Genomic DNA, 8,471 nt, shown 5'->3' on the forward strand with positions numbered 1-8,471 from the left:
TGAACTGACTGACTGACTGACTGACTGATGCCTGTTTCACTTGATGGGTAGTAGAAATTCTAAGGTCAATGACCATATGCTGTTTACTTCTATATACACAGTACTGCCAAGCAGATTGTCTTTCCAAAAGTAGATAATAAATATTTGTAGGATTTCACTGAAATGAGACTAACTGAATTAACTCAAGGTTGCTATACATTGTTTCTTTACTGTTCAAAATGCTTTGCTTTTGATTTGCAACATTTGTCTCCGTTTTTGCTGTACTTGAAAGCTGATATTCTCTTAACTTAGTTCCATCTGAGTGAATTGGAAAGTGACATTTATTAATATTTGCATAGCTCAAAAGCAGTTCATGCTGTGCAAAACACTCTACAAATTGGAAGTGCTATTTAAAAATAAAAAGATGTATAGTGTAGTAAAGTTCAGCAACGTGGCACAATCAATACATCTCTTGAACTTTTCAACGCTAAAATTAAAAGAAAGAAGCACCTGTTTTACATCTCCTGAAACAATGGAACACAATTGTATTTGCAAATAATGACATTGTCTTGTTAAAAGAAAAATCTAAGAACAGTTACTAGGCATATTATATGCATCCACAGTGTCTATGGAAACTGAGCCTGCAGGAAATTTCAAAGGAGGAATAAAAAGACACCTGGAAGAGTGCCAGGGTCAGAAAGATAATGAATATATAACTTTTCAAAATTTATAAAGAGGAAAAGTAGAAGAAAAAATACACTATCTGTTGTCTTTAGATACTAGCAATTTAATTCTGGGGAAAAATGTGAAGAATAGAAATGCAAAAACAATTTTTTAACCTTGCTTCAATTTACTAAAACAACACTAAAGTCTAATAAGTAATGTGGCTACTCCTTCCTAGACACTCATAAAATTGACTCCTGCTTGTGCACTATCTGTAAGCCATGGATGAATCTCCTCATGCTCTGAAACAGCATTTATATTTTAAAGAAAAAGGAATATAATTTATTCTCTTTTTGAAATTTGAACCCTGGCACATCTAACGATTTTGTACTTCATTAATTAGAACAGGGTACCGTATCCTTGACGAGACATCTAGTAGTTCATTTTGGCTCATATAAATGAATTTTTGTCTGAAAAAATAACTCATTTAGAGAAAAAATAACTCATTTAGAGAAAAAATAACTCATTTACAGAAAAAATAGATTTAACCCTTGTCCTTTTTTAGCTAACAATTTCAGATGTGCTGTTTCTACAGAATTTCATCAGTTTCCAAATGATATGAATGCAATAAAACCTTTAAAATTAAAAAAATCTGTTAGTTGGTTTTTGTATAGTAAAAATTCTAAATAATGCATTATTTATTGATTAATTTTGGAAAATGAGCATTTTTTAAGTGTTAGGAACAAATATTAGAAGTTAATACCAGAAATCCAGAAAGTGCCAGAAGTGAAGTGAAGTGAAGTTGCTCAGTTGCGTTTGACTCTTTGCAACCCCACGAACTGTAGCCTACCAGGCTCCTCAGTCCATGGAATTTTCCAGGCAAGAATACTGGAGTGGGTGCCATTTCATTCTCCAAGAAAGCACCAGAAATAAGTATCAAAAAGCCAATGTCAAGCATAGGCACAATCCTTGCCTTCCTTGGATCTACACATTAACGAGGAAGATAGATCATCATCAAACTACTAGTAACATATGTGTCAAAGATAGCTCCTTTTAAAATGATAAATTAATATGTATTTTTATTTTAAAGAGCCAAATGTAGAGAGTATGAATTTAGGAAATATATACTTTGTATTTTAAAAATAGTAGTAATCACATTTCCACTATGGAACAATTAGCAAATATTTTAAGAGGCCTTCCATACTGAGTTTATTTAACTTTATAAGATATTTTAAAATGAAATCTACTCTTGATCACAGAGGAATATCTTTAAGTTTAGATTTTGAGTATAAATAATTATTGTTCTCAATTTATTGAGTGCTGAGTACTATATGTAGACAATATAGTACTTTTTTTATTTCCTAAGCAAATTCTTTAGATTCAAGAATTATTTAAGAAAGTGATCTTTTATAAACAGTCAGCCAACTGAAAAACTCAACTTACCAGAACATTGAGGGATAGTAAATAAGAGAGGAGGGAAAATGTTGCACAAGGTAGCCAAGATTGGAGAAAATAAGAATCAAAACCCCTAAGGGACAGTTTGGGCCCTGCTGAAGTCCATTAGTTCAGGAAGAACTACTGGAGTTCAAACTGATCAATCATATCCCACTCAACATCATGGGGTCAAATACTGACCTCAATTACACGCACCTAACTTTCATTGAAGTTGCAGGGAGTTAGACACACATTCAGGAGGGCAGGCAGTGGCTCTGCACACTGAGTGGGGAATAATTGATGGCTTTCTTCTTGCTTTGCTTGGCTCGGTGAGCACAGCTAGCAGCAGAGGCCTGCAGCCTAAGCAGACTGGGAGGGTGCTATGAAAACCATGCATCCTTGAGTGCTGGACCGGAGCTGCTACAGCTGTTCCTCATTTCAAGACTGAAGAAGGCCCACTTCACTAAGCACTGAGATGTGTATAAGTTCTGACACATCCTTTTCCTTAGTTTACCCTGATTTCTCATACTATTCCCATTCTATTTTATTCTCTTTTAAGAAAGTGATTCTTATCTTTCTATGCTCCCTTTCTCATCATTATTTTCAGGCTTTTACAAATATTAAATGAAATAAAGTGCTTAGAACAATCTAGCATAAGATGAGTTCAGTAATTGTTAGCTTGGTTGTATATGCCAGATAGGAAATCTGGTAATTTTGATAAAATTTTACTTAGAAAGTTTTATTTTTTGTGTATTTTTCTAAAACTGTTTATTTTACACCAAACTTATAGTCACATACTGAATGTATCTAAAAAGATGAATGATATTTCTGAGACATTATCCTTTAATGAGAAAAGTGATTGAAAAAAATCATTGAGCAACATTGAACATTTTCCCAAGAATGTAACCAGCAGAGCCATAATACTTGACCTTTTTGGAGTAAATAAACATTAATTGGTTTACTGTGTAAATAGTTTTAAAATGGAATGTGCAAAAATAGTATCATTTGATAACTGTATTTTTTATTATAAGACTAGTTAAGATAGACCGTAATTTAGGTTAATTTTTGGATAGTATTAAGCTTGAAAATATATGACAAAAACTGTTATAACTTTAAAAAATATATAATATTTCTAATAATATACGTAGATACATGTGCTAAGTATACTATGTATAGTAAAATTATATATTTTAGCTGACTGCTGAGTGGCTTATCCTGCTATACCAGCACACACAGAAATATGAAAACTATAACATATGTATTTAATAATAAGCTAAAATATTTTAACAGAATACAATATATTTAAAAATAATAAAATTATGAGCATATATTATAAAAGCAGTTCTATAAATTCCTAGGTACCTCCATCACTCAAATGACAATTTATTATATTGAATATGCAGTTTTCTTTTCAGGTTCCATGTATTAAAAACTCTGAAGTTTATTAGCCTTTGATTGACTTTTTACAGTTTCTAAGAAGTCCCCAAAGCATGCTGATTGAGGATTCACCTAAGAACCTCAATGAAAACTCAACATTTTCACAAGGTCTTCAATGGCTACTATGAGCCCAGCACCAGTCTTGCTGCTCACAGATTCCTCAGAGTCTGCCGTTATACACATCCCAGCCAGTCTTCAGGACAGGCGGACAAACCCACTCTTGTTTATAATCTCCCAGCTTTTCTCAGTTCTACATAGTCCATGCTCCAATAATGTATGAGTGGACAATTTTAACTAAAATCTCCTCTACTACATTTTTTTTTTCAAGAAGAAAAGAAGCCTACTCTCCCTGTTTTTTGCTGTTTTTCAATCACCCATTAACATCCATCTCTTTCCATGTGTGTATACTACCAGATCGTGCTTCCTTTTTCCCTTAAAGGCATTTTACTGTCCAGTTAATTCAAATTCCTTCACATATCATTCTCCACAATGCTTAGAAAGGGGTTCTTTTTCAGTGTCTGCTCTAGAAACTTTGTTGATGAGCTTGTTAATAAAGCACGTATAGTCAATAACTACATTGAGAGGCAGTAAAATTAGTGATCAAGAGAGTGGGCCCTGGAGACAGATTGCTTCAAATTTTGGTGCTGCAATTCTCTAGTTGAATATTTAACTTTTATTCTTCAAAGTTTCTTATCTGTAAGTGAAGAAAATAACTTTCTCATGGTATTATGAATAAATAAGCTAAGTTGAATAACTAAGTTGAATAACTAAGCAATAATAATAATGCTTAGTTTTAATCTGTTAATATGAACACTCTAAAGATGGTTAGAACAATACACAAAGTCAGTATTCAATAAAAGTAAATATAAATGGAGGATCATATTTTTGTCAAAAACTTATTGAGAAAAATTAAACTGAAATATCATATAGAAATAAAATGTCTGATTAATATAGAATAGTCTTTTTAAAATGAGTATTCTGCAAAAACTAATTTTCCAGAATGTTAACATTATGTGAAAAAGTGCTTTATCATTAGATAAATAGTAAAACTCAGGTTTAAAAAGGATAAAAATTTGAATGCAGGACTTCATAGACCTGCATGATGAATCTCCTGAAGAGATATAACTTAGTAATATTTCTGAAACAAATTGTATTTTGAAACTCTTGCTATTATGGAGAATCTTATAGATAATGGTGATTCTTGAGCCCTAAATAGCAATGAATATGGGCTATTTCCACAGTTTCAATATAAACAGATTCCAAGCACCGAATAGTCCCATTATCAAAGACTATGGAAGAGAATCTGAAAGGAGGCCCTGCCTAAAAATCAGGCCCTAAAAACAGCTTGCACTGTGTTTAGTTACTCAGTCCTATCCAGTTCTTTGCTACCTAATGGATTATAGTCCACCAGGATCCTTTGTCCATGGGGGTTCTCTAGTCAAGAATACTGGAGTGGGTTGCCAAGCTCTTCCTCAGGGGATCTTCCCAACCCAGGAATCGAACCCAGGTCACCCACATTGCAGGCAGATTCTTTACCATCTGAGCCACCAGGGAAGCCCCCAAAACAGCTTAGTTGTAAGGAAGTAGAGGCTGATGCTCGGAGAAGGCGATGGCACCCCACTCCAGTACTTGCCTGGAAAATCCCATGGACAGAGGAGCCTTGTAGGCTGTGGTCCATGGGGTCATGAAGAGTCGGACACGACTGCACGACTTTTCTTTCACTTTTAACTTTCATGCACTGGAGAAGGAAATGGCAACCTACTCCAGTGTTCTTGCCTGGAGACTCCCAGGGATGGGGGAGCCTGGTGGGCTACCGTCTATGGGGTCACAGAGTTGGACACGATTGAAGTGACTTAGCAGCAGCAGCAGCAGAGGCTGATGCTAGAATATACATTTAAAAAGTAAATTTGGACCAGGATGATCTTTGAATCCTTGATGGGAATTTTGATCTGAAAGAATATCAAAGATAAATATTTCTTATCTCTGGAAATTTATGGACAGTGCAATTCCATTTAGGCATTCAAGTTAAATGAATATCTCTCTTAATACTATTTTAAAATCAGAAGCAAGCAAGAAAAAAAAAATCAAGGAATGAAAAACCATTACCTCTTTCATACCTTCACCTTCAGATTTTGTTATAAAAAGCCAGTAGAACAAAGATAAATTTGTACCTGTGAATCTTTCAGCAGCAAGTCTAAAATGGATTAATTAGAATTTGGAGTAAGGCCCATGACTTATTCATCTTTATATCCCTTCCATAATCCAGTGCACATAATAGAAGGTTAGGAGTTTCTTGTTAAATGCATAAATTAAAACTGACCCAAGTATATTCATGGTGAAATTTATTTACTGTCAATTATATTACACTCAGATCCCAGGTAAAAAGGTGACTTTGCCTACAAAGAAAAATGGACAAAGACTGAATCCCTCCTTCCTAAACAATAAATCTGTCGCTAATGTAACCTTGAAATTTCATACCTGATTTATTCACCTTCTTAGATTTGCTCTTAGCTCTCTGGGTCTCTGACCCTTCTCTCCAGCACCCAGATGAAGAACCTATTTTGAGACATCTCACAGCTCAAAAGAGTACAGCTACAAGGGTGAAGGGTGAAGTCACTCAGTCATGTCCGACTCTTTGCAACCCCGTGGACTGTAGCCTACCAGGTTTCTCTGTCCATAGGATTCTCCAGGCAAGAATACTGGAGTGGGTTACCATTTCCTTCTGCGGGGGATCTTCCCAACCCAGAAATCGAACCTGGGTCTTCCGCATTGGAGGCAGACGCTTTAACCTCTAAGCCACCAGGGAACAAGGGAGTGCATAGCAATTCATGTATCTTGAGATTACATTTGACCAATGAGAGACAGGAGATAGCACATACTTAAGTTCTTTATTCTTCCTCTTTGGAGATGTCCTTTGTGAATAAGCATCTTGTTTTGTTTTCAGTGAAGCTTTGGAGTGGCTAGTATAATGTACCACTTTGTATTTTTCCCCCTCCCCAGGTTCATGATCTTTCTTCTCTAACCCTAAATTTCCTGGGATTCTACTCTTCAATGGAGTTGTCAATTCAATGGAGTTGTCAATTCAATGGAGTTTGTCTCGGGCTATTTTCTAGGTATCTTTGACTAAGATGGTTTTCATCCTTAGGAGTTAGGGCAGGGGAAATGACAACTCAGTTCTGCAAAATCATTAAACAATATACATTAATATTGTGAACCTAAAGAATCAAATAGAATGGGACCTGAAACTCATATAGATGTGGAGGACCTCCTAAGCAGAAATGAAATTTTATTGAAATGGATAATTCATTCTCGAGTATTTAAGCCACATATAAAGATTTTGAACTTAACTTTGAAGAATAGAAGTAATGAAATAATAAGTTAAAATTTCCCCCTACAAAGTTTGGGGAGCATTTTCCCTAGCCAAGAAGTGTGTATGTTAGTCATCCAGTCATGTTCTAGTTTTTGCAATCCCATGGACTATAGCCTACCAGGCACCTCTAGGTCCATGGAATTCTCCAGACATAAATACTGGAGGGGGTTGCCATACACTTCTCCAGGGGACCTTCCTGACTCAGGGATTGAACCCAGGTCTCACACATTGCAGGCAGATTTTTTTTTTTTTTTTTTTTACCATTTGAGCTGTCCAGGAAGTCCTTGGCTGAAGGAAATTTTTATTTTTTCCCTCAAGTTTGATAACAAAACCTCACTTTAATCATGTTGTCTTTTGAGTTGAGCTCAGACTATTATCCACTTGAATTTAAGATAACTTCCTGAAACCTGATAAATAGAATTTTTAATCTGAGAATAATATTCTGGACTTTGCTTCTAACTGTATTGTGCTACTTCTTAAGTTAGAAAAGTGATACCTGTAAACCAAAAAAAAAAAAAAAAAAGTTTCCCTAGACCTAAAGTCACTATATAAAAAACAAGAAAAATATTAGATCAAGAAGACTGTGTATAAGTGAGTGCAATCCCACTAATATGATGTATTTATTCAAGGTAAACTAAAATGATTGCCTTTCTGCTTCAAGACCAGCTTACACAGTTATACAGAAATCTGTGTAAGAAGCACCCCCCATCCTTGATTCAGTGCACATGTATTTCCCTTTTGAAATCCTTAATGTCTTTAGAAAAAAGAGTCCTGTACTTTCATTTTCAGTTCAGCCTCACAAGTTATTCAGGCAGTCATGTACGACTTACAAACTTGATGGCAGATTCAACTCAATTTTTAAGCATGCATTTAGTTTCTAGAGTTTAGAAGGCAAGACATTTAAGGTAAGTAAATAATTTTAATAATTTTGAGATATATCAAAATAATCTTATACTTATCTCCATTTTGAATTTTGACTTGTCCTTGGCCTGGGTTCCTCAGGAACAGGTCAGTGCCTAGAAGCTCAGGGACTGGATGCCCTGCCTCTTGGTATTTGGTTCCTGTCTTTGTTATGTCCCCAGGAGACTCATCATTTATGTTACCTTTTGCCCCCATAGGTCTGGATCATGATTCTTGGTCTATTTATGGTTTTTTAATTAAAGAAACAGAGGTATGTTCTTTCTATGCCTGCTTCCTGGAGGGTTTTTATCATAAATGGTTGTTGAATTTTGTCAAAGAAAGTGAAGTTGTTCAGTTATGTCCAACTGTTTGCGACCTATTGGACTGCATCCTACCAGGCTCCTCTGGTCAGGGGATTTTCCAGGCAAGAGTACTGGAGTGGGTTGCCAGTGACTTCTCCAGAACATAGGATAAAAGGAGTCAAATGCTCACGATATCCCATCAGGATGCTTAAACCAATCAGAACATGACTGGGCACACTATCTGGTCCAGTCCAGGCTCCCCACTAGACTGTATGGACTTGACCTACATGTTTACCTTCCCTGAACTTCAGTTTTCTCACTTGTAAATGGAGGTTAAAAATATCACTTATCGCACAGAGCTTATGTTAGAATTAACAAACCAGTAG

The sequence above is a fragment of the Ovis canadensis genome, chromosome 6 (genome assembly GCF_042477335.2).
Source record: "Ovis canadensis isolate MfBH-ARS-UI-01 breed Bighorn chromosome 6, ARS-UI_OviCan_v2, whole genome shotgun sequence".
Lineage (NCBI taxonomy): Eukaryota > Metazoa > Chordata > Mammalia > Artiodactyla > Bovidae > Ovis > Ovis canadensis.